Here is a 24,179-nt window from a genome sequence, read left to right as displayed (position 1 = left end):
TTTGCCGTAAAAGGTAATATTTACAGATTCAAAAGATTAGGGTATGGGCATAAGTTTAGGTTCACCTCTCATCCTACCACAGGGATATATACAATGATGTTTATTAAGAATTGCTGTTAGTAGCAAAAAATTAGAAACAACATAAATGCCCTACTCATAAGATAATGGATTAAGTATGATATGCTCATATGATAGGATATAGCAGTATAGAGTCAATTTCATCTTTATATTTATCAAAACACATACATCTCAAAGACTTGTAGTAAAGCAAGTTGCAGATACCACTTATTTCATTTTTAACACAGGGATACATATGTTTAGTAAAAGTATAAAAACATGAGCTAAATAAGTACATACAGTCATATGTGATCAATGACAGTGTTAGAAACTGGGAAGCATTGGTAGGGTAGATGGAGAAGAAAACAAAGATGATTTCATTTTAAGTTTTCTTTTCAAAAACTATGCCAAATAGAAATTCCAAAATGTGAACAGTTCTTAATTCTGGGTGATAGACACAAACATATAACACATGTTTGTATTATAATTCTATGCATATTTCTTAATTATTTTAAACAATTTAAAAATGCTTTATATTGGGGAAGTTTTATGTTTAAACAATAGAAAACATTTAATAGTTACTCTGACAGTAGTACAGAGGATAAATTAGAACAGGCAGGAAATAGAGGTAAAGAGATAGGTTGGAGGCTACTAAAAATAATGTATAGATAAGATGTTTGAAGCTCTGACCTAAGAGGGTGACCATGATAATAGAGAGAAAAAGGTGATTGTGAACATTAAAAAGGTAGAATCTATTGGACCTGGCAACTGAGTCATGGGACAGGGAGTGGGAGGGAGAAGCAGGGCTCAAGGGTGATACCAAGTTTCTTACTTCAGGAGCCGGTTGGATAGTGGTTGTGTAGTCACAGGCAACTACTGATCTGCTTCTGTCACTATAGATCAGTTTACATTTTCTAGAACTGTATATAAATGACATGCACTATATACTCTTTTCATCTGGCTTCTTTCTCTCACATAATTGTTTTGATATCCATCCCTGTTGTACATATATAGAATTCATTCTTTTTTATGGCTTTGTAGAATGTTAGATTTATTGATTGCCAATCTCCCTAGACTGTTCCTTCCTTGCTGAGCCTCTCCCTGGCATATCTCGCAAGATGTATTCCCCCCTCACCTGCCCACTGCCCTCCCGCATCAAAATCTGCAGCTGCTTTCCTTCCCCAAATCCTTTTGTCACCAATTGATGGGTGATGATAAGATTAGAGGAATTTCCTGGTGGATTGCAAAATGTTACATTAACAAAATATTAAATGAGCTATACTCTCAAGGGGGTTGGATGAGGTAATCTTCAAAGTCCCATCGTCAAAAAATCTCTGATTTGCTGCATTTCTGTTTCGTTCACAGTTCCACAAATGAACTATCATTTCTAATATGGATTTGCTAAAGACATGAAGATCGCCAGTACAAGTGAGGTAAGACTAACTAAATGAACACCCCAGTTACCATGTTGGAGTTGCCTCCAAGTTTATCCCTCAATTGGCCTGTGCAGATAATAAACAAACAAACAAATAAATATCAATGGCCTAAGTTCTACGTAATTAGCATTTTGCCCTTCCCAGAGCTACCATATGGATCAAATTCAGCTGGTATCCTGAGGACACCAGTGCCGCCTTAGAAAAATAATTAGTCTGGCATACCAACATCTGGGAAGTCTGCAGAAGCCAGATTCCAGGAAACAGGCACTTTGACAGAGTTACAAGCATGGATGCCCAAGGGAAGGAGAGGCCCTGAAAGAGTTGTTTTAAGTAGCTGCTTAATGATTGAGCAGATTGAGCACTGTGAATGCTTTCACTTGGCAGGGAGAAATTACACTACCTAGAGACGTCTGGGTGGCATTTAAAGTTGACAGACAGTAATGAGTACCGGTTTAAAAAGAAGGATTTTAGTGTGCTCACAACTGCTAAGAGACATCTCCATTCTATGTTTATATATTTACACCTGTACTAAGAAAGGAAAAAAAGAACAAAGAGGAAGGAAGGGAGGGAGGGTGGGAGGAAGGCAGAGTTTCTACCTTGGTAGCCTGTCTCCAAAGACTCCTATATCGTTTTATAAACTAACAATAGTTGATCTCCTACTACGTGCATGCCAGGCTTTGTGCCACGTGCTTTACGTACGGTAGGTCATTTAACCTTCACAACAGTTATGAGGCAGATAGCATTTTCTCCCCTTCTTAACTTGCTAAAACCAGGGAAGTCCCAGGTAAACAGGTAGGTACAAATTGGTTATCCTACCAAGCATGCAAAAATTGTGAGAAACCTTTCCCTACTCATTTACAGAGCTTCTCCAGGTTAAGTGAAGGGACATCACAGTGTGTAAAGAGACCAGGCTCTGAAAGAATTGCGTCCTTGTTTCCACCACTAGAAGACCTGAGCAAGTCACATGACCTCTCTGGGCTTCATTTACTTCCTTCCTGAAATGATGAGGGTAGACTGTATAAATAGTCCTCCATCCTCACTGCACACTAGAATCACCCAAGGAGCAATGAAGAAATGCCAGGGCCCAAACCCCACCCCTGACCAATTCCTGACCGATTGAATCTCAGAATATCTAGGGCTGGGATAAAATATCTGGCTTTACTGCAGGGAATAAAGCATTTATGTCCCTACATCCTAGAGCTAACAATTTAGTGCGAGAAGCAAAAGGCAAAGAAATACATAGCAGTATGGTAAGTGTTATTAAGGGAAAGAATAGTGTTATGGGAGAGAATATTAAGGAAAACATGATTTTAAATGGGGGGTGGGTGATCTGGAAAGACCATTCCATGTGTTGGAAACCAGAAGTGGGAGTTGGCCGGGCAAAGTGCAGAGGAAAGAGCTTTCTAGTCAAAGGGAACATATCTTACTTGGTTAGGTATATATCAAACTTGGTCATTTCCATATACGTCTGTATATATATCCATATATGCACACATATGAATAACTTGTTTGAAGACCCAGATCCAGAAAACAGAAGTGCAAAGGAGAGTACAGAGTGATGGGGAGAGCAGTACTAGGTTGGCTTGGTGAGGTCTCAGAGCCAGAACATGTCATGTTGAGGATTTTAGATTTTTATCTTCGGTACAATAGCAATAGCATAGCAGTGACAGGTTTAGGCAGGAGAGTGACACATTCAGATTTGTCTTTTAGAAGATTACTTGTGTTTACGTGTGGAAAAAGGTTTGGTTGGGGCTAAAGGAAAAAGAGAAAAACGGTTACAAAGTTGTGATTACCTGAGTGAAGCTTTTTTTCCTGATGATGCCAAGTTTTAGAAGAATTCTGGGTACCTGTGGAGACTAAATAAAGAACGTAAGAACAGGAGACAAGAAGTTTGACAGAATGCAAGTGACATAACTCATTAAAAATCAGGAAATTGCTTCGTACTGAATTTAGATGAGTGCCTTTGGCTTAATCCGTGCTATTTTCTTCTGCCTGGGTTTATTTTGCCCCGCAAAAGCACACTGAATTATCTTGCCCCCATTCCTATTCTCTCGCCCATTGTGTCTCTTTTTCCTTGTCATTGTTTATGTCTATGCCAAAGCTTAGGGTGGCATTCAACCTTGGCGTTCCCATTTTCAGCCTTGCAAGGGTTCCCATTGTGCACCAGAGCATGGTTGGAGGAAGACTCTAATTGTGCAGAGTTTGGCCAGGCACTGATTTTTTAGCTTTTTCTCCCCTGGTTGAGTTGCTGATCCACTGGCTTTAGTCCATTTCCTAATGGAGAGGTGTCAGCTTCACAAAAGCATCACCTCAATTGGCACTAATTACCACCTTTCAGAACCGTCATCACTCAAAAGCTCAGGACTGAAAGGTCAGCAGGAAAATGAACTTCCACTCACACCTTCTGGGGTGGTCTTTGGCTTCTGACCATGCAGAGGACAAGGGCTAATGGGGAACAGACCTTTCTGCCTTCCTGCTCTTATGTTTCTTGAGAAATCAGCCTTGGGACACCAGTCCTCTGCTCATGAGATGACAGAATTCATAGCAGAGCTCAGTCGTGTCAAGCTTCAGTCCCTGTCCCAGTTTCCCAATGACTCCTTGTCTCTCCACCCCCAGGCTTCACTCCCGACCTCCAGAGGGTCCCAGCTGCATACGGTCCTGGTAAAGGAGGTAGCAGTAGCATGGCCACGGCCCTCCCGACGTGTTCACGGCACCCACGTTCTCCTCCAGGCAATGGTTCAGATGGTACCCAAAGGTAAGAAGTGAAAATAGCTTTTCAGTATAGGAAGTACCTTCACTCATGTTCTTTCCCTTTGATCCTCACGACACCTTGGTGAGGGGCACAAGGCAGGCATTGTTATTAGCTCCATTTTACAGATGAAGAGATAAAGGCCAGAGAGGCTGGTGACTTGCACAAGGTCCCATAGCCATTTAGTGGCAGAGCTAGGTCCCCAACCTAAGTTACTGCAGAGTGCAGGGGTGTGTGATCAAATAAGGTCATGTGTGCCAAATCATTTTGAAAACTGAAAAATACGATACCGATGCTCAGTATAGTATTAGTTTCCTAAGGCTACAGTAATACATTACCACAAAACAAGTGGCTAAAAACAACAAGCTTATTCTCTCACAGTTCTGAAGGCCAGCAGTCTAAAATCCAGCAGGTCTGCTCTCGCTCCGAAGAGCTTTAGGGGGGAGTCTGCTTTTTAGCTCTTCCTGCTTCTGGTGTTGTCACCATTTCTTTACTTGAGGCCACATCACTCCAATCTCTGCCTCCGTGACCATGTTGCCTCTTCCTCTTCTGTCTCCTCTTCTGTCTGTCTCAAACCTCCCTCTGCCTTTCTCTCAAACCTCCCTCTGCCTTTCTCTTAGAAGGATACTTGGTTTAGAGTCTACCTGTTTAATCCAGGATGATCTCCTCATCTCAAGATCCTTAATGTAATTATACCTGCAAAGACCCTTTTCCCAAATAAGGGAACCTCCATCATTCAAGGATTAGGAGATGGACATATCTACAGTATTTCAGGCCTTTACCGGTGCCGCTGTGGTTGTGGCAGCGCCCAGGCACTGTCCAGTGGTCCACAAAGTCTGTTTCTTCTAGCTCTAGCAGTCAAGTTGAGGCAATATAGCCTAGAAGTTAAGAACAGTTAAGAGCCAGTCTGCCTAAGGTTCAATTCCTAGTTCTGCCACTTGATGACTGTGTGACATTGAACAACTCCCTTAACCTCTCTGGGTCTTAATTTCTTCCCCTGTAACATGAAGATAACAAAACCCTCTCTCATAAGGCTGTCGCAAGGCTAAAATGATTTAATTACATGTAGAGTTAGACCAGCATCTATACTACAAAAATGTTAACTATAATTATTCCTTGGCTGGCACCGTGACTACTGCTAAATTCTCTCACCTCACTTGTTTATCATTAAATAATGATTTAAATAAATGGAGAATGGACTTTCCTTTCTGGAGGTGCACTCCTGAATCATTCACTAATTCTAAGCATCTCCAAGTATGTTTTCTATAAAGGAATGTTCTAAATTGTAGGAAAAACAAAACTAGAAGCAGTGAGAAGGAACCATTGTTTAAAATCTTCTATTAGCTTCTCATTTGATCCCGAAGGTTCTGAAATCTTTTTTTTTGGCTGAATTAGGTCTTCATTGCTGCATGTGGGCTTTCTCTAGCTGCGGCGAGCGGGGGCTACTCTTCGTTGTGGTGCACGGGCTTCTCACTGCGGTGGCTTCTCTTGTTGCAGAGCACGGGCTCTAGACACGCAGGCTCAGTAGTTGTGGCTTGAGGGCTCTAGAGCGCAGGCTCAGTAGTTTTGGCGCACGGGCTTAATTGCTCTGCAGCATGTAGGATCTTAGTTCCCAGACCAGGGATCGAACCCGTGTCCTGTGCATTGGCAGGCAGATTCTTAACCACTGCGCCACCAGGGAGGTCCCCTGAAATCTTTTGAGCTCATTATTCACTCTAAATTTTCGGTTTGTTTTACAAGTATTTGGAAGGCTGACATACTTAAAATATTAAGTAAAAAAATTTTAGTAGAATGCCGTGGGTTTTAGAAGGGACTATGTGTTTGAGCAAATGTTACAAATTAGGATCAAATCGCTTGTGTCTCTTCAACCCAAATAAATAATATTAGTTTGCCTGGGCTAGGTCTAAGTAATATTATGTTTCTTATGGGGGTTTATTTACATTAAACTCTGTGTTTTCCCTAGATTTTGTCCTATTTTCCTAGCTTTAGTCTCAGCCAGAGGCACAGTGTCGGAAGAGAAGTAAACGATGATTTTTGCTCCTGAAATTAGGTTTATTAAGACAGGTATTAAATTTGCCAGTCTCACTAGTGTATCAAAGAAAATGATGGAAAAACATCATAACTGTTATCAAAATAAATGTTGACAGAGAGTAAACAAGCTGGAAAGAACCTTGCATATCAATTTATACAATTCCTGTAACTTTATTTCTTATAACTTTTTTTATTGTAAAAGTGAAATATATTCATCAAAGACTTTGGAAATGATGGAAAACTGCCCCAGAAAACTAACTAAGGTAAGTAATAGTAGTCTTACTATTCAGAGATAACTACTGTTAACATTTTATTTTCTGCCAATATAAAATGCAGTTTTCTTTCTATGATTGGAACTATGCCTCTGAAATTACACATGCCTCCTCTCTCTAGAAAGACAGTACTTGCTTTTTTTATTATGACCAGATGATCACTTTTATTATAAAATACTGAGATGGATCAAAAGGGTCTCCGTCTCCTTTGAGTCTTATCTCATTACAATGCTAAGCAATACCCAGCTATTATCCACCCTATTTCTGTCCTCTGCCCAAAGATGGGACTGTTCAGCTGTCCTCCCAGATCTGTGGGTGACACATGGGTTGTCTTCTACCAGCAGCTGAGCAAAAATACTAGAAAGCAGTCATAGATAATTTCTTTTTCTAGACCTGTTGAAAACATTTTTATAATAATAATTAAAATTCATCGAGGTCTTACAATTCTAAATACTTTGAATCTAGTAACTCATTTGATCCTTACAGTAATCCGATGAAGCCATCTGCCCTCAATAGGTGGCAAAATCGGTGAGCCCACAGCCTGGCTCTGTAGTCTGTGCCTTTAACCACCGTAGAAGAACTCCTATAGAGACTCTGACAGCATGATGGCAATACTGAAGCTGCAGAACATTCTAGTGCTACAGACAAACTGGAGGAGGTTCCAAACCAAAAATTTGAGAGTGAGTTAGAAATTCAGGGTTTTTTTCAAGTGTGAGATAAAAACCATACTTAGAGAAAATGAGTGAGTTGATTACTTTGAGAAGTACTTAATTTTGTTTTAAAATTAGTATCATCCATTGAAATGACATTTATAATATTTAGGCATATCTTTTTTCATATTTTTTGATTGAAAAAAGAGCAGTCAATTAGAAAAGCAGGTACTGATTTTGCCTCGGCTAATTCCCCCGAGGGAAGGCCATAGCCCACTCCACAGGCCACAGCCTATTAGGGAGAGTCAAGTGGTGGGAACACCATCGACTTTAGATTCAAAATCCTGCTCCATCATTTGCTAGGTAAGTTATTTACTAGGTGCACCTTGTTCGTCTTGAATTCTCTACGTAGGGAAATGGAATAAAATCTCCTTTGCTGTGGTTTTCTGAGGATTAAATAAGACAATGTAGGTAAAGTGCCTGGCAACACAAGTCAGTTAAGAAATGGTAACTTTTATGGTCTGTTCCTCCTCATGACAGTTTATTGAGTTCAAAACATAGTACCCAAAGGGGAAAGAACTTCCTCACACCTTCCAGCCTTGGCAACGAAAAACCTATCATGGTGGATATGGTAAGAGCAGGGTGACTACAGAGGGTAGAGGGAAGTAGTCCATCCCGCTTCCCAACAGGATGGCCCTACTTGCCTAGGCAGGGAGCAGCAGCTGGGCCAGGAGGCTGGGAGCTGGCTGGCCTTCTGAGTCCAATTGGGATCAGATAAAAGGAGAGCACAGAAGGGAAGAGACTCTCTCCCAAATGCCAAGCTAATCAGCTCCTTTTAAAAGCTCAGAATCTTCCCAGGCTCACCCTGAGTCTCCAGTCTACACCCCCATGTGCCTTGGGCCTGCAGATGAAGATAGACAATTGGAAATACGATTCAGCTACGTTATAATGTTACAGATTAGAGGTCTGGTACAAAAAGGCTGCAGGGTGGTTAAGAATATAATAATTGCAACCCTCCCAGGATCCTGCCTTTGACATCTCTCGTCTGAAGAGCCCAAACAGCCTTGCCAGTGTTAATGGACTGCTCACCCTTGTGCCCAACATCGCTAAGAAAAGGAAAAGGAGCAAAAGGAACAGAGAGGCTGTTCCAGGGCCCAGCCGGTGAACAGCAGTTACTGGGCTCTGAGGAGCCCTGTCAGCCATGGAAGGGCTCACAGAGTTCAAGCCTCCAAGTTGCTTGTGGGGCAAAACTCAATCTAAGAGCTAAATGGCAGAAGCCAAGTTACGGCGAAGTCGTTAGGCTTCCCCTGAGAATTGAGTTATGATTGTAGCAGAGTAAGTGAACCTTGAATATTTTTTTAAGACTATTAAAAAGTTCTGCTTGAACTTTTCTGAGAGGGGCGGGTGCAAACTTGCCTGAGAACCCCGGGGGTCTGTGAAGCAAGGGACTAAAGCTCCAATACCTCTTCCGTGAGATTCAGTTATTGAAATCTGTTGAGGTGAACTAAGGCTCAGTGGGTGACCACAGCCAGGACCCATGGACAAGGAAGGCAAGGAAGCCCCTAAACAAAACTAATACTTTGAGGGAAGGAGGAGACAGGAGGGAGAGCTCCACCCCGCCACGCGACCCCCCGCCTCCACCGGCAGCCAGCTGGTTAAAGGGAGCAGCAGAGAAACCCGTCCTCTAGGGGGCAGTCTGGAGCCTCGGGATGTGACAGTGTGAGCGCGTCTAAGACGGCATCACTGCGGGTCAGGCCCGGGTTGGTGTGTAACCGTCCCCGACTCAAGAGTAGCGCCAAAGGGTGAGGAGTGAGCGTCCTTTTTTTCCTCCTGAATCACTGCTGCGGCCCGAAGAGGGATCTGCACTGAGTCTTGGCGGACAGGAAGCGGAGCGCAGCGGCACCACCTGCGGGGCGCTGGGCTGTGCCAGAAGGGAACCTCTGCAGAGGTATTGTCTGGAGCTGCGTTCGGCATCCATATATGCCTGGCAGCTGAGGAAGTGTTAGGCCCCCGGCTGGATCTGCTAAGAGAGATTGGTTTTCCTGCTGATCTGAAGAGCGATGGAGCTGGAGAGTTGTATTTTCTGAGGCCAGCTGCAGGCCGGGCATTTTCTATCCCCAAACTACAAACAGTTTAAAAGTTAAACTCACTCTACGTTAAATTCCTTCAACAAAGGAGGAGACGATTGAGAGTGTCCGTGTTTCAGAGCTTAGGCTCTGTGGTTAGACACTCCTGAACTAGAATTCTTTTTCTGTCACCTAGTAATAGCTCTGTGTCCTTGAGCCAATGCCTCAGCTGGTTTCTCCATCTGTTATAATCCTCAGAAGGGGACAATAATGATACCGATCTCATAGGGTTGTTATGAGAATTAAATAAGGTAAATCATGCAATGCGTGTGGCACCTAGTCAGCCTCAATAAATGTTAGGTTAAACAAACAGACCAACAGAAACCCACGTAGCACTAAGGTTATCCCATGGGAAGAGAGCTGCATTTGGCAAGTCCCTCCGGTGGACCCAGCAAGTTGTGTGTGAGCAACGGTGAGTTGAGTTCACTAACACTTAAAGATGGTGCTGAGAAATAATGAGCCATTTGGTGAGAAAAAGGCCAGTGAATTTGGGACAGGCCCAGAGTATTCAGAAGGACTTGGATGATGAGTGGATTTAGACAAAAATCAAAGCATCCTGATTCCAAAAGGACTATGCCATTTTTGGAGTCATTTTTGACTCTCACTGAAGAGTTTCAGTTTTGTACAAGAACGTTCTCTATTTTAGTTTTTCCTCCACTTATTTCTCCCTTCCCCCGAAACTCCTTGGAGGATTGCTCCTTTGCATCTTTTGATCTAAACTCTCATTGGAAAATAATAACGTTGCTGCTGTTCACTTGGTGTTTCGGTCCAATATGCTCCGCTTCAGACACGGGAATGCCTTCCCGTGAAACATTTCACAGAGGTGAAGGACAGGCAACGCCTCTCAGGATGGTGGTGGAAGAGACATAAAACTTCATACGTCAGGAATCTTCTTGACAGGACTTACTAGGCCTGAGTCCAAGATGAAGCTGAGAAAAATGAAAAGGGATTTGGCTGACAAAGCAGATGACAGGCAGGGAGAGCCAGTGAAAGGGAATTGGCCAATGGCAAAAGGGGAATTGGCAGGGCTTTGTGAACCCCTTCTGGAAAACCATAAACCTCGGATTGTCCGTCTGGCGCATCAGTCCTCAGAGGCACATCATTTTTGCCTGTGGAAGGTCCCTGCCAGGAAGCTGCACCTCAGGGGGCGCCTTTGGAAGAGTGGGTCGTGTCTGGATTGGTGCCCAACACTAAGTGGACGGGGATGAGAAGAAACCGCTCACAATGAGATCTCTGAGGGCTGGGAGATGGGGAGCCCCTCCAGTGGCTGACACTTGTGAGAGCGATGGGAAAAGAAGTTGAGACACAGAGGAAGAGGACGGGACGCTGGGGAGGGAGGAGGTGGGAAGCAGCTCTGTTTCTTCAGTCGGAGACTGTCGGGGCCTGCCTGAGACGGGTCCCCAGTTGCAATGACTAATCTAACCTTTTGCAACTCGAGTCTGCTTTCTTCCAGGTGAATAATCCACTCATCTGGGCCTCCCAAATGAGCACTTACCTTGTGAAAAATCTCTCTCAGGAGTAAAATGGGTGTTTGCCTGCGTGATCCCAATGTGGGTTGAGCTGACACCTGGGAGCTGGGCTGATCCTCATTCCGTGGGAGAGCAGGGCCTTCACTTCAGAGCCCTCTGGATTCTTCCAGAGTGTCCTCTTCCTCTTGTCTTAGCGTTGTACCTTTTGGTTCCAGGCCATCCAGAACCCCACTTCAGGCCTTCTCCCGTGGCCTCCCACTCAATTCTTCCCCTCCTGAGAGCTTCCTGGCTTACGACCCAATTTCCAACATCTCCCCGACCCAGAATAGCTTGATATATGCTTCCTTTCCTTAGAGAATTGGCAGGGAAAAGCTCATGCTAAGGTGTTAATAACCAGTAATAATTGTGATAAACTCTATCAGAGCATAATGCCCTAGCCTAGTGCATGGAAAATTATAATAATGTACCCATACACTGAGGTAAATAAAAGTGAGAGACAATGGGCCACAGAGGGCTTGGCCAGAGCTCCACCCACGCCTCCCCTACCATCCCCTCCCTTAAGGGCTGAAGGAATTGATATCTCCCAACTTCTGTAACCCTTTGTTCACATCAGTTGGGAAGCTGTCTTAACCCAATGGTTTTTCAGATGTCCTTCAATAAGCCCTAGCAGTTTGCAGATGTGTCTCAGCAGGAGTGAGGGGCTGATCCAATGGGTCACCTACTTCAGCAACAGTATCTGTGCTTTTATCTGTTTTATTAGGCCTCTGAATAAAATTTTATCAAAAGGGAGAATGTTGGCAGCATAAAGGAGTTAGAAAATCACTATCTTAAAACCAACAAATAAAATCTTTAATGGTAGAAGCTCAGTCAACCATGACAGGACAGTGAGGGAGATATTCTGAGGACGGAGGGGTTTTCTGGGGCCCTTCCTCCATGTCATGCAGGCAATATAGTCTACTCCGTACAGACCTCCACACAAACCTGCACATAATCTGTGCATATCTTGCCCCTCTGGCTTTAGGGGTTTTGTTTCTTTAAAAAAGTCTGATGCTTGAAGAAATTATCCTAATACCAGGTAGACTAATGCCAGAGCCTGCTACTGTCTCAGCTCACTGAAACCAAAAACACAATCGCTGTTCTTGCCTTTGCTACCTTTTGTATTGCACCTTGATTTATTTCTGCCATTTTTCGGAAGCCATGAAACTAGGAGTTCAAAGCTGCTGAAGAAAGCATAGCAAAATGAAGTGCTGTAGGTTGACTGACCTATTTCATAAGATTGAGGCGTTGGTTTATGTACTATTATTATTATATTATTTTGTTGTTACTATTGTATGTATTTCCATACCCACCTTGTTCCAAAAAGGACTCAAAATGGGAAAGATCCATTGATTTGTGTTCTACAGAAGAGATTTAATCTCAAAGTTTAGGTTACTTGGTGTTTGATGAGTGACATAATTTTACAACTACCAAGGTTTCATGTGAAATTATTTTAAGATTTCACTTGCCTGATTTTAACTTTAAACCTTATATTAAAATAAAGTATCAATGAGAGTTACAGTTGTGTGTGTGTGTGTGTGTGTGTGTGTGTGTGTGTTTGCATGCATGCACCTGTATGTGTTTTTTTCATTTATATTCCACATTGTTCTCTAAAGGGCTTGAGGCACCTTACAAAGAATTTGAGCCAGCAAAAACTATAGTTTTAAATTTTAGGGAGAATGCCTTAAAAAAAACTGATAAATTTTTACCTTTCAACCAGGATTCACCAGTAACATTATTCTGTTAATCGATAGAATTTTGATAACACACTTGAAATATGCTTCTTCACCTTTAGAGGCTTATTTACTAGAGTTTTTCATTGCTTTTCAGCAGCAGCAGAGGAAAGTGGAGATGCAGAATTGAATCAAAGAACAGACTCATTTCTGTCACCCTTGCCTCAAATTCTCTTTCTAAGGTTCTGAAATCTCTAAATACAGCTATATGGTTTATTCTAGATACTTCTGGGCCAGTGGGATTCTAGTCCTCAAAATAAAAAGTTTTAGAGACAGCCCAATCAAGCTTTACTTCTTATAATATAAATCAGTCTCCAGCAAAGAGAGCCTGTCCTTACGTGGGACTCAGCATCTCCTGAGGCACGATTCACAAAGCAGAAAGTCAGCCAGTCAAGACTGTTTCTCTTGCTTCCAGCTCTCTTACTCTTTGTTGCCTTTTCACTGTTCCCATGTGTTATATTGTCTGTGTGACCCTTATTTTAAAAGACCTCAATATAAACGTTGTGATGTAGTTGTATATACAAAGTTACTCTATCCTCTAAGAGCAGTTAGCTAGCATTTAGAATGCTGTGTTTGGGGATCTGCTTTCCAAAGGTGGTTAACCAACAGATGAAGAACCCTCGCCAGAATCAAGATCTTCTAAGATGGTCACTTAGTATCTTATTTTTTTTTAAAGATTTATTTATTGTTTATTTATTTATTTTTGGCTGCGTCGGATCTTACTTGCGGCATGTGGGATCTTCGTTGAGGCATGCGGGATCTTTACTTTGCGGCACGTGGGCTTTTCATTGCGGCACAAGGGCTTCTCTCTAGTTGTGGTGTGTGGGTTGTTTTCGCTTCTCTAGTGGCGCGTGGAGTCCAGAGCGCATGGGCTCTGTAGTTTGTGGCACGCAGGCTCTCTAGTCGAGGCGCATGAGCTAAGTGGTTGTGGCCCTTGGACTTAGTTGCCCCACGGCATATGGGATCTTAGTTCCCTGACCAGGGACTGAACCTTCATCTCCTACATTGTAAGGCGGATTCTTTACCACTGGACCACCGGGGAAGTCCCAGTATCTTATTTATTTATTGAAGTATAGTTGATTTGCAATGTTGTATTAATTTCATCTGTACAGCAAAGTGATTCAGTTATACATATATACACATTCTTCTTTTATATTCTTTTCCATTATGGTTTATCACAGGATATTGAATATAATTCCCTATGCTATACCATAGGACCTTGTTGTTTATCCATTCTATACATAATAGTTTGCATCTGCTAACCCCAAACTCCCAGTCCATCCGTCCCCCACCCCCCACCCCTTGGCAACGTCAAGTCTCTTCTCTATCTCACATGCCATGCCATGTGAGTCTGTTTCTGTTTTGTAGCTAATTTCATTTGTGTCATATTTTAGATTCCATGTAAGTGATATCATATGGTATTTGTCTTTCTCTTTCTGACTTACTTCACTTAGTATGATAATCTCTGGGTCCATCCATGTTGCTGCATATGGCGTTATTTCATTCTTTTTTATGGCTGAGTAATATTCCATTGTATGTATGTACCACATCTTTTTTTTTCATTGGGGTATAGTTGCTTTACAATGTTGTGTTAGTTTCTGTTGCACAGCGAAGTGAATCAGCTATATGTATACATATATCCCCTCTTTTTTGGATTTCCTTCCTATTTAGGTCACCAGAGAGCATTAAGTAGAGTTCCCTGTGCTATACAGCAGGTTCTCATTAGTTATCTGTTTTATACATATTAGTGTGTATATGTCAATCCCAATCTCCAATTCATCCCACTCCCCTTTTCCCCACCTTGGTGTCCATACGTTTGTTCCCTACGTCTGTGTCTCTATTTCTGCCTTGCAAACAGGTTCATCTATACCATTTTTCTAGATTCCACATGTATGCATTAATATATGATATTCATTTTTCTCTTTCTGACTTATTTCACATGAGATGTGAATGCACATCTCTACAAATGACCTCATTTCATTCCTTTTTATGGCTGAGTAATATTCTACTGTATATATGTACCACATCTTCTTTATCCATTCATCTGTTGATGGACATTTAGGTTGTTTCCATGTCTTGGCTATTGTGAATAGTGCTGCTATGAACATAGGGGTGCATGTATCTTTTTGAATTATAGTTTTGTCTGGATATATACCCAGGAGTGGGATTGCTGGATCATATGGCAACTCTATTTTTAGTTTTTTGAGGAACTTCCACACTGTTTTCCATGGTGGCTGTACCAACTTACATTCCTACCAATGGTGTAGGAGGGCTCCCTTTTCTCCACATTTGTTGTTTGTAGACATTTCAATGATGACCATTCTGACTAATGTGAGGTGTTACCTCACTGTAGTTGTGATTTGCATTTCTCTAATAATTAGTGATGTTGAGCTCTTTTCATATGCCTGTTGGCCATTTGTATGTCTTTTTTGGAGAGATGTCTATTTAGGTCTTCTGCCCATTTTTCGATTGGGTTATTTTTTTGTTGTATGAGCTCTTTGTATATTTTGGAAATTAATCCCTTGTCAGTCACATCGTTTGCAAATATTTTCTCTCATTCCATAGGTTGTCTTTTCATTTTGTTTATAGTTTCCTTTGCTGGGTCACTTAGTATCTTACATAAAATTAGCTAAATCTACACCAGGAAGGTTATTGATTAGCATAGGGGATGTTTAAAATAGTTTTTAATTGGTGAAATGAGCAGTATTCGAATAGGTGGCTGGTTAGTAGTGTCATACCAGAATGACTGCCCTTTCCTGAATGAAGTATTAGCACCTGGCAAGCCCAGCTTGCTGAATACAGATAGTTCAAGCTTGCGGTCTAGACCTCTGAATTGGTTCTGCATTCCTCCCCATCACGAGACACGCTATGCCTGACCCAGCACAAAGTTGGCCACACCTGCCATCAGAATATGCTTGCCCTGAATTCAGTTAAGCCTTTTATGGGAAATGCTGAACAGAGGGTCCAAGGGTAAAGAGTGGGACCTCCCCAGCTACAGAGCAGGCTTAAGACTATCTTTGACCCTTAATGTGAATAAATATCTAGGTGTTGTCAGGATATTTTCTAAAACTAGGTTTCATTGTAGTATGCCTTCTGGTAGCACGGTTGTGGGGAAAGGAACATACAGGCTCCCCCATCGCCCCCACTTCTAATGGTTGGAGGCTATTGACATTTACCAGATAAACTTCATATTTACCAAAAGGTCAAATTGGCTTCAGTGGATTGCCATGCCATGCAAATTTCAAATCCATGCTTCAAAGTCCAGAGAGGACTCACTTGCAAACATAGAGAGTTCATTTAGATAAAGATGTTTAGTTTATGGTTGTGTTTCTTTCCCTTGGAATTTTGGGTCTCTGATCGCCTTCTGTAAATATCCCTCACTCAATTGATAGAACTGTTTGGTGGGTCTTACACTTGTCTCTGAACACCCTTTTACTGTGATTTCTAGGATATTTTCTAAACCCTTTTAAATTCTGGGACCCTGAGAGTTGCCTGCTTAAGCAGTAGCTGTGCTCCTTTTCTGTGCCATTTCCTTATAAAACATTGAATTCGAAACAGGTTGCAGTAGAAATCTAGAGCCACTGAGGAAAGAGTGTAAGCTGGGTAGAATGTTCCCCCACTGTGCTGGCTGTGATGGGAAGCTCTGCCCAGGGTTCAGGGAGAGGCCCACTGGGGACCCCGGGCTTCATCCCTGCAAGATTTCTTCTGAGATTTCAGGCCTGTCAAGTTCATCTTCAAAGAATGCAGTGCTATTCTGATATTTTATTATTATTTGAATGAGAGTCAACCACTGACTAATTGTGTCTGGGACACGTCAGGCCAAAGCCTGCCTGGGGGCAAGAGGTTGGAAAGATGATGGGGACCATGAGAGGGAATTGGGAATTGAGAGACCTCTTGGGAAGCATCAGGGTAGAAGAAGGTAACACAAAATTTGGCATCAGTAGTGGTTTTTCTCTTATTCTTCTCCCTGAACCACTTGGAACACTGGGGGCCTTGAAGGTGACCACTAGCCTAGAGTGAATGAGCATCCTCCCCAGGGCTGCAGGGCAGTGCATCAGAGAACCCCTAGGGGGCAGCACTCAGGCCCAGATCTCAGTGAGACTCTCAGCTGCAGGGCAGGCACCTAGGGGCACCATCTCCTGCTTCTCACATAAAGATTAGTGCACATGCAAAGATAAGGAACATTTTCCAAGCAGTAATAAGGTCTTGAATACAAAAAAGCAGCAAACCAGAGCATTCCAGCAAGAAAATGAGACCAGACTGGTGTGTCCAAAGGAATACAAGCCAGGTTTCACCAAGTTTTTATTGAGAACAAACTGGATGCTTTTATGAGAATCCTAGTGTATAATAATCATAAATGGATAATAGTTACGTTTAACATTTGCTCCTTATTCCATATGTGAATTCAGTCATTCTCTGTCATTTTGTCGTTTTCATGAAATCTGTTCATGAAAGTTACATAAGCATCCTGTGTTTATTACAGAGAACGACCTGGAATGGTTGTCTTCTCCCTGCTTATGGAAGTGACAGGTCTGACGACACTAGCTGAATAGATGTCAGGGCATTCATTTCTTCATCACATCCCACATTCACCAATTTTAACTCTTATTCAGAGAATTCCACTTATGGTCCTGACCAGTGTGAAAAGTAAATGATCAGCCACTTCAAATACTGTGTGAATTTTCTTAAATAAGGAGACAAATCTTTAGACTGCCTTGCGGAAAGTTTCAGGCTGTATAATCTCTGACACAGATTGGTTCTCCTCCCTCTAACACCTGAAAGTATTCTAGAACCGAGCAATGTTTGGGCCCTCACTTTAATCGCCTACAATTCAGATGTGAACTGGTGCTCCCCCAGTCTCAGATGTCTGGGTAAATTCACCAGTTCCACATCTGTGAAAACTCCAGGCCTTGCTTTGATTTCCGCTGATTCTCAGAGTCACTGACACCCTCACGGTACCTCCTGCCTCTGGCTTCTGGGTCCAGGTGTGCTGTCTCTGCATTAGCCTCTCTCAACCCAGGAGTAATACTCAGCCCCTTGCCATTTTACACCAAAAAATTCACTCTCTAAGCATTTCATGAGTAACATTGTACTGAAGTTTTGGGACTCATGGGTGAGAGTGCATGGGAAGGTAGGTCATGTCGCATTACTCAAGGCCTCACTAGGTCCTAGTGGCTCTCTTTCCTATTTCCCTTCATCCCTCATTATCCCTGGAAGCTCCATGATCTGCTCCCTCTGTTAGCCAAACTAACCCAGGTCCTCTTAGCTCCTACCTCTACCCTTCCACCAAAGACCCACAGAACAAAGTGTCCTCTATTTAACAAGACCCAGGCTCCTTAGAAGAAAGCTAGAAATACAAATAACAGCAACAGCAACACCAATTCATCTGCATGTATTTACTAGTGGATTGAGATCAAGTCTGAGTCTCTGCCTCCACCGAAAGGCAGCACAATGTTTAGAAAATGTTTTAGAAAAGGAGCTGAATTTAGAGTCTGCTCCTTGGTGTTAGAGCCAGCAGCACCCCTCACTAGCCATGTGGAAAAGCCAGCAATCCATTTCAAGCCTCAGCTCATCATCTGAAGAGTGAAGATGTTACTAATGTTTCGAATCATTATGCTGATCCGTGGAAATAGTTTATGCAATGTACTCTGAAACATTAGAGCAGTGGTGCCCAGAACATTTTCAGCTTTTCCAGACTGAGGAGTGCTGCTGGCATTTAGGGATACTGGGTATCCTGCATTGTGGGGTGATTCTATATAACACAGAACTACTGCATTACCATAGCATGCCCATGGAGAAACACTGCATCTGAGCACAGTGTGAAGGAAAAGTATGTGACCGCTGAACTTCTGCCTTTCACACAAAATGCAAATGGATTGATACATAGTGCAGATGATTCTTTAAAAAGATTTTCCTCATTCTGGGTTATTTTAGCCCAATCTCTGTTCTAAGGTGATAGTTTCTCTGGTATCCAATGATACCGCCAACGTTTTAATTACAATCTTGAGCTTTCTTCTATAAGGAGTGCTTCCACTTAAGATGTCTTTGTTTAATCTTTCAGTTTAAACTATATTATACCCTCCAGAAGACAAAGAGAAGGAGGAAAAATTATGGAATAGAAGACAGGGGAATTTCCCACATGGTGAATGTACAAAGAAGCGGGTGATGCATGCATTGATCAGCTGCTGATGCCAAGTAGTTGTCTTTTTTTGTGTGTGTAATAGTCAGGGTAGTCCATAGCACTATACAAAAAAGATCATGAGGGCTTCTCTGGTGGCACAGTGGTTGAGAGTCCGCCTGCCGATGCAGGGGACACGGGTTCGTGCCCCAGTCCAGGAAGATCCCACATGCCGCGGAGCGGCTGGGCCCGTGAGCCATGGCCGCTGAGCCTGCGCGTCCAGAGCCTGTGCTCCACGACGGGAGAGGCCACAGCAGTGAGAGGCCCGCATACTGCAAAAAAAAAAAAAATTAAAATTTTATAAAAATTTTTAGAATTTTTCGAAGGGGAATTATGAAAGTCAAATAGGAATGATAAAGAAAATTCTACTTTCAGGTAAAGTGTGTCAGTTTTATGAAAAATATTCTTTGTTGTGAAAATAATGAAAGGAAAGAATACCTGAATTTCTCTAAAACCGCTAGTTCTAGTTATCCAGTTGCCATTTTGGTAGTATTAACAAGAAAACACATTTACAATTTAACTGCAGTCATCTGTCAAATAGGATAGTATAAATGTTGCATATGCATTAGGTTGAGCATTACTTATGTATATTTTATTTATTTTATTTTTATTTATTTATTTATTTTTTGTGGTACGCGGGCCTCTTACTGTTGTGGCCTTTCCCGTTGCTGAGCACAGGCTCCGGACGCTCAGGCTCAGCGACAGTAGCTCACGGGCCCAACCACTCCGCGGCATGTGGGATCTTCCCAGACCGGGGCACGAACCTGTGCCCCCTGCATCGGCAGGTGGACTCTCAACCACTGCGCCACCAGGGAAGCCCTAACATTACTTATGTATATTTTAAAATATAGGGTTCTTTCATTTAATCTTTTGTTAATTTGGACTACACACTTAAGTCTTATTATAATACTCTATAACTATTTGGAAACATTTTTCTTAACTTCTGGCCCTGAAATCCATTCTAATGCCTTTATCAATAGTCACTGTAAGCAAATGAAATTAGTATTTTTTGGCCTTAATATGAAGTTCAAAACTTAATATATTTGAAGGTGTGATGAAGTGACACCATCTTTCCATTTGTTTATATGGTCTGAAATCACAGTTCTGCACAGTGGACAGTTTTCTCTCTTCAAAAAATACATGTTGACAGATAAGAATTGGCTTTTGAAATTCAGCTTGACATATTGAACAAATATCGTCCACATCTGAACATTGTCTCTTACTGGCAGCCACTTCGTAACTTGGTAGTGTAAAAAATATTGGCAATTATTAACAAATCGAAGGAGAAAAACCATATGATCATCTCAATAGATGCAGAGAAAGCTTTTGACAAAATTCAGCACCCTTTTATGATAAAAACCTTCCAGAAAGTAGGCATAGACGGAACTAACCTCAACATAATAAAGGCCATATATGACAAACCCACAGCCAACATCGTCCTCAATGGTGAAAAACTGAAACCATTTCCACTAAGATCAGGAAGAAGACAAGGTTGCCCACTCTCACCACTCTTATTCAACATAATTTTGGAAGTTTTAGCCACAGCAATCAGAAAAGAAAGAGAAATAAAAGGAATCCAAATTGGAAAAGAAGAAGTAAAGCTGTCACTGTTTGCAGATGACATGATACTATACACACAGAATCCTGAAGATGCTACCAGAAAACCACTAGAGCTAATCAATGAATTTGGTAAAGTAGCAGGATACAAAATTAATGCACAGAATTCCCTTGCATTCCCATACACTAATGATGAAAAATCTAAAAGTGAAATTAAGAAAACACTCCTATTTACCATTGCAACAAAAAGAATAAAATACCTAGGAATAAACCTACCTAAGGAGACAAAAGATCTTTCGGCAGAAAATTATAAGACACTGATGAAAGAAATTAAAGATGATACAAAGAGATGGAGAGATATACCATGTTCTTGGATTGGAAGAATCAACACTGTGAAAATGACTATACTACAAAGCAATCTACAGATTCAATGCAATCCCTGTCAAATTACCAATGACATTTTTCACAGAACTAGAACAAAAAAATCTCACAATTTGTATGGAAACACAAAAGACCGCAAATAGCCAAAGCAATCTTGAGAAAGGAAAATGGAGCTGGAAGATTCAGGATCCCTGACTTCAGACTATACTACAAAGCTACAGTAATCAAGACAGTATGGTACTGGCACAAAAACAGCAATAGAGATCAATGGAACAGGATAGAAAGCCCAGAGATAAACCCACACACATATGGTAACCTTATCTTTGATAAAGGAGGCAAGAATACACAATGGAGAAAAGACAGCCTCTTCAATAAGTGGTGCTGGGAAAACTGGACAGCTACAAGGAAAAGAACGAAATTAGAACACTCCCTAACACCTTACACAAAAGTAAACTCAAAATGGATTAAAGATCTAAATGTAAGGCCAGACACTATAAAACTCTTAGAGGAAAACATAGGCAGAACTCTATGACATAAATCACAGCAAGATCCTTTTTGACCCACCTCCTAGAGATATGGAAGTAAAAACAAAAATAAACAAATGGGACCTAATGAAACTTCAAAGCTTTTGCACAGCAAAGGAATCCATAAACAAGACAAAAAGACAACCCTCAGAATGGGAGAAAATATTTGCAAATGAAGCAACTGACAAAGGATTAATCTCCAAAATTTACAAGCAGCTCATGCAGCTCAATATCAAAAAAACAACCCAATTAAAAAATGGGCAGTAGACCTAAATAGACATTTCTCCAAAGAAGACATACAGATGGGCAAGAAGCACATGAAAAGCTGCTCAACATCACTAATTATTAGAGAAATGCAAATCAAAACTACAATGAGGTATCACCTCACACCAGTTAGAATGGGCATCATCAGAAAATCTACAAACAACAAATGCTGGAGAGAGTGTGGAGAAAAGGGAACCCTCTTGCACTGTTGGTGGGAATGTAAATTGATACAGCCACTATGGAGAACACTATGGAGGTTCCCTAAAAAACTAAAAGTAGAATTACCATATGATCCAGCAATCCCACTCCTGGGCATATACCCAGAGAAAACCGTAATTCAGAAAGACACAAGGGCTTCCCTGGTGGCGCAGTGGTTGAGAGTCCGCCTGCCAATGCAAGGGGACGTGGGTTCGTGCCCCGGTCTGGGAGGATCCCACATGCCGCAGAGCGGCTGGGTCCGTGAGCCATGGCCACTGAACCTGCGCTTCCGGAGCCTGTGCTCCACAACGGGAGAGGCCACAACAGTAAGAGGCCCCTGTACCGCAAAAAAAAAAAAAAAAAAAAAGAAAGACACATGCACCCCAATGTTCATTGCAGCACTATTTACAATAGTTAGGTCATGTAAGCAACCTAGATGTCCATGGACAGATGAATGGATAAAGAAGATGTGGCACATATATACAATGGAATATTAGCCATAAAAAAATGAAATTGGGTTATTTGTAGAGACGTGGATGGATCTAAAGACTGTCATACAGAGTGAAATAAGTCAGAAAGAGATAAACAAATATCTTATACTAACACATATATGTGGAACCTAGAAAAATAATACAGATGAACCAGTTTGCAGGGCAGAAATAGAGGCACAGATGTAGAGAACAAACGTATGGACACCAAGGGGGGAAAGTGGCGGGGTGGTGGTGGTGGTGGTGTGATGAATTGAGGGATTGGGATTGACATGTATACACTGATGTGTATAAAATAGATAACTAATAAGAACCTGCTGTATAAAATAATAAAATAAAATTCAAAATAAAATTCAATAAAATAAAATTCAATTTTATACACTGATGTGTATAAAATAGATAACTAATAAGAACCTGCTGTATTCAAAAAAAAATACTGGCAAAACCCTGTCTGAAAGTTTTAGGTGTGCAAAAAATTCTAGAACTTTTAGTGTGAGGTAGAGTAAAGCCAGCAATATCCCAAGAATCCATCTGGTTACATTACCAAACTCCCCATAGCTTATAAGGTAATGAAAGCAAACTGGTATGGGAACAAAAGTTTGGTAATAGTGACATAATTCTTCTAAAATCATATGCCAGTAACCCTTGGATTTAAAAGGCATGATTTATCACAGGATATTGAATATAGTTCCCTGTGCTATACACGGAAAAGAATATTAAAAAAGAATGTCTATATGTGTATAACTGAGTCTCTTTGCTGTACAGCAGAGATGGGCACAACATTGTAAATCAACTATACTTAAATTTTAAAAATTAAAAATATAAAAGAAAAGAAAAGGCATGATGAAAGAAGACACCAGTAAAATAGGCATTTTAAGCCCATGAAGAGGAATTTCAGAATGAAGTCTGTAATTCCAGCAATCGAAGTACTTCCCAGAAGCTCGAATGGGGTCTAGAGCAGACTTTTTAAAAGTTAAGCTATAATAAAGTGACTGAGAATAAAAGGTGTAATATGAAAGAATGGAAGATCCTGCTATGAATACCAGTAACCAAGCACACTGAATCTCTGAGCACCTTTCCCTTAGAAAAACCTGATTTAAAATGCTTTTGGTTGCATGTATAAAAGTTGTAAGTAGCCCAATTCCAAGGGCAACTCCTGTTGTATGCTGTATAACAAGTTTGACACCCAGAATCAAAATAAATAGAAGTTTGCAACCCCTTGAAGAGATATCGGAATTGTGAGAAGGAGCTACTCCCATGATCTCCAGACTCCGTGTCAGTATCATCAGGCTGCCTTGCTTCATGGTGGAGGTGACTCTGTAGCGACTATGTACACTTTCCTGGGTACAGCTCTGGACACCTGACCTTATATTTCTGGAACTTGGGTTTTCAGCACATTCTTTAGGTATGGAGTTCATCTGGATATGAACATCTCCAGAATCAAAACAGGAGGCTTCTCCTATCAATCTTGTTTGGACACATGGGAGGCTAAGGCATCCTCACTGCCTGCAGCTCCTGAAGGACTGTGCAGTTGGCAACCGTTGGCTTGCATGACCCTTGAATACTTTTCTGTGATCCACATTTCTTTGCTTCAGGGCTCTGTCTCCTCTCATGACATTGAGTGGACCGAGGCCCAGGTATCAATTGCAGGAACAGCGGGAGATGCTGCCTCGAGGCCTTCAGTGAGGGCCATCACCTTCAAACCCCATGACCAACAACTCCAGCCCTGCTTGACAGCCAAAATAGTTGTTTTTCCAATGTCAGTATAACCCAGTATAAATAACTGTTGAGCTAAAGGAAGTACGGATTTCAAGTACCTTTCCCATCCCTCTCCCTCAGTTTTTGATAAGCAAGGTAGACATAAATAGGGCCCAGACTCCCAGACGCCCAGGAGCAACACAGTTCTGATCCCCTGGCTCTCCATCTGCCCCTGGTGTTATTGAGGGGCCTAACATTTATAGACGAGACTCCTGATTTGCTCACCTTCACTCCCCCTGTATCCTCAGGCATAGACTTGTGGCTGCTACTCC

The 24,179-nt window shown here is 41.8% G+C and overlaps 1 pseudogene; it reads right to left on the bottom strand.

Annotated features, from left to right (window-relative positions):
* Nucleotides 1-19,771: 19,771 nt before the first annotated feature.
* Nucleotides 19,772-23,827, bottom strand: LOC132518066 (E3 ubiquitin-protein ligase RNFT1-like; annotated as a pseudogene).
* Between the last annotated feature and the right edge of the window lie 352 nt (nt 23,828-24,179).

This window comes from Lagenorhynchus albirostris, chromosome 3, assembly GCF_949774975.1.
Source record: "Lagenorhynchus albirostris chromosome 3, mLagAlb1.1, whole genome shotgun sequence".
In the NCBI taxonomy this organism is placed as follows: Eukaryota; Metazoa; Chordata; class Mammalia; order Artiodactyla; family Delphinidae; genus Lagenorhynchus; species Lagenorhynchus albirostris.
The sequence above is the reverse complement of the archived record's forward strand: the minus strand, read 5'-3'. Positions and strand labels throughout refer to the sequence as shown.